This window comes from Echinops telfairi, unplaced genomic scaffold (genome assembly GCF_000313985.2).
Source record: "Echinops telfairi isolate 266 unplaced genomic scaffold, ASM31398v2 ScPeMD7_18;HRSCAF=68, whole genome shotgun sequence".
In the NCBI taxonomy this organism is placed as follows: domain Eukaryota; kingdom Metazoa; phylum Chordata; class Mammalia; order Afrosoricida; family Tenrecidae; genus Echinops; species Echinops telfairi.
Genome location: NW_022103915.1, coordinates 64,300,786 through 64,304,221, shown reverse-complemented (window position 1 = coordinate 64,304,221; position 3,436 = coordinate 64,300,786).

Below are 3,436 nucleotides of genomic sequence, written 5' to 3'. Positions count from 1 at the left end.
AAATTATATTGGAAGAGAAAAATATTGAATATGCCACTGATTGCCAGAGCAAACAAATCTTCTAAGGAGTACAGCTAGAAGGCTCCTTAAAAATGAGATTGATAATACTTCATTTTACATTCTTTGGACATGTCATGATAAAATAGATGGTCAGCGAATAAGAAGATCCTCAACAAGATAGATTGACCCAGTGTCAAAAACATTAATAGTGTTTTCAGAATCTATAATATTTAAGAATTGCTGAGTCATTACTTGCCTTCAAATACCACAATTTTTGTTCATATTTTGAGGTATTTCTAATTTTTTTCCTATCAATTACATTTAAAATGTTTTTTCTATATTTAAACATCACTTACCCTATTTTAAGGATCCTGATAGTTGTAAGGTAGTCGAGAGGTGCCAGAAACCGAGTCAGCCGAATTTTAGCGAACAGGCTTTATTAGGGAAAAAAACCCCACCCGGGCAAAGTCCCACAGTCTGAAGCGTCAGGGCCCGGGAAGTCGAACCCGGGCTACGGGAGCGGCCTTTTGTGGCCGGGAGACACGTGGCTGGGCCCGCCCTGGGCCTGTAACTAGTAAGGTGGTCAGGGATTGGATGGCACAGGCACATCCGGGTTCCTGACTAGGCAGAGGTGTCTGCCGGGGATTGGTGGAGCAGGCGCGCCTGAATCCCTGGCCAAAAGTGTTCGTTCAGGATTGGTGGGCACAGGCACGTCCGAGGAAGGCTGCTGGTGATTGGTGGGTGCAGGCACAAGGAAGGCTGCTGGTGATTGTGGACACCTGCATGTCCGCGCCCCTAACCAAATGAGGACGGCTGCTGGTGATTGGTGGATGCAGGCATGTCCACTCCCTGAGCGTAAGGGAGCACTTCCTAGTAACCCTGTAGAGCGCACACGTGGCTGAGTGCCAGGTCCATAGAGAATTGCATCAGCCAACTCTGATCAGCTCCGCATGGGGTGGGGGTTATTGGTTTGGCCAGACAATGGTGCTGTTGGGTAAACATTATACTACTAACCGAGTAGGTTGAAGGTTCAAATATACCAGAAAGATAAGACTATGTGTTCCTGTAAGGGTTTATGGTGTCTAGAATATATAGAGTCACTAAGGGTCAGAATCTCTCAGTGGTACTGGGTTTGAGTTTGTTCTTATTTTAAACAGAATTTTGACTACATAATTTATTATAGTTTTATTTTTGTAATTATTGATTGCAGAAAAATCAGCTCTTCTTAATTTGATATAACACCATTTTTATACGTTTTTGAACTACTGTCTAAGAATTTTACTATTCACATTTTGTAATAAAGATTTTTTTAAAATAGGATGCATTCACTGTAAGCTCTGGGGATTTAACTATGAATTTATACATTTATATGATGCATTTCATCTTCCAAAGTACAATCAAAAGCCAGTTTTTATTCAATGTGCATATCTGAAGTAAAAATATCTATAGAGAAGAATGTTTTGATATTCTAGAAAGTGGCATTAAGGGGAGGCTATTCACAGCAGGCCTATCTTCAAAAATGATTGGGAAGGAGTCTTAAAAATGAATAAGTATTGAAGATAACTTTTCTTTAATGGCAACAGTTGCTAGAAAATTCGTTTTAGCTCCGAGAAATGAAAGCTAGTATTTATAGTTGAATAGTCTGATGCTAATGTGACTCTAAATTTACTCCACTGTGACAGAAATTAAAGGAAGATTTTTTTGAGTAACTAAGAGTACACAATAGCAAAATATGTATATATTTAATAGAAATATGAATCAAAACCAGATGGAAATTTAGGTTATGATATAAGTTTAGATTGGCTAACATTAAAATACTCATGTAAGTGGATTTTTTCTCCTGAAGATAAATTGGTATATAAATTATTTTATTATATTTTTATTATCTAAAATCTTTCCGGATATAGGAAATCCTGTGTTGTAGGCTCTCTTAATCTGTTCACTCTCTATGGAGCCTTAGACATTCTTAAATGTGCAACTGCCATATTGCTATTCCAGCCTCGATTACTAACCCCACTGCCATCCCGCCAATTCTGAGTCCTAACTTTCATGTAAAAACAAGACTCACTACCATCAAGTAAATTTTGACTCATGGTGACCCTGTGTGTTCCAGAGTAGAATTGGTACATAGTATTTTCTTGACTGTAATCTTTACAGAAGCAACACCAACGCTTTCCTCTGCAATACTTCAATGTGGCTTTTAAAGGTCCTTTTCTATTAGGGGTAAAACAGAAACCATTCGTAAAACCCAGTGGCCTCTATGTCCTGATGCTTTTATCTGGGAATATTTCCTGGTGGACCCTAAAGAAAACTTAAAACAATAAACTAAAGATGATAAGCAGTGATTTTTTAAAAAAGTCATTTTATTGGGGGCTTGTACAGCTCTCATCACAATCTGTACATCATCCATTGTGTCAATCACATTTGTACATATGTTGCCATCATCATTTTCAAAACATTTTCTTTCTGCTTGAGCCCTGGTATCAGCTCATTTCCCCCCACTCCCACAACCTTTTTCCCTCATGATCCCTTGATAATTAAAAAAAATAAATGTTTTTTCATGTCTTACACCAACCACTGTCTCCCTTCACCTATTTTTATGTTGTCCATCCCCTTGGGAGGGGGTTATATGTAGATCATTGTGATCAGTTCCACATTTCTCCCCCCACCTTCCCTTCACCCTCCTGATATTCCTACTCTCATTATTGGTGCTGAAAGGTTTATCTGTCCTGGATTCCCTGTGTTTTTAGTTCTTATCTGTACCAGTGTACATGCTCTGGTCTAGCCAGATTTGTAAGGTAGAATTGGGGTCATAGTAGTTGGTAGGGGGGGGAAGCATTAAAGAACTAGAGAAAAATTGTATGTTTTGTCGGTTCTATCCTGCACCCTGACTGGCTCATCTCTTCCTTGTCACCTTTCCGTGAGAGGATGTTCAATTGTCTTCAGATGGGTTTTGGATCTCCATTCTGAGCTCCCCCTCATTCACATTATGATTTTTCATTCTGGGTCTTTGATGCCTGATGCCTGATCCCATTGACACCTCATGATCACACAGACTGGTGTTGTTCTTCCATGTGGGCTTTGTTGCTTCTCAGATAGATAGCCACTTGTTTATCTTTAGGCCTTTAAGACCCCAGACAGTATATCTTTTATTAGCTGGGCACCGTCAGCTTTCTTCACCACATTTGCTTATGCACCCATTTTGTCTTCAGTGATTGTGTCTGGAAGGTGAGTATTACAGAATCCTGGGTTATTAAAACAAAGTGTCGAGTGTCTACTTCAGTAGAGGCCCAATGTCCATCTGCTACCTAAATACTTAACATATAAATATATGTACATAGATCTATTTCCATATCTTTTTATATAAATATATTTACATAAGTACCTGCCTGTATTCAGACCTGTATAAATGCCCTTTGCCTCCTAGTTCTTTCCT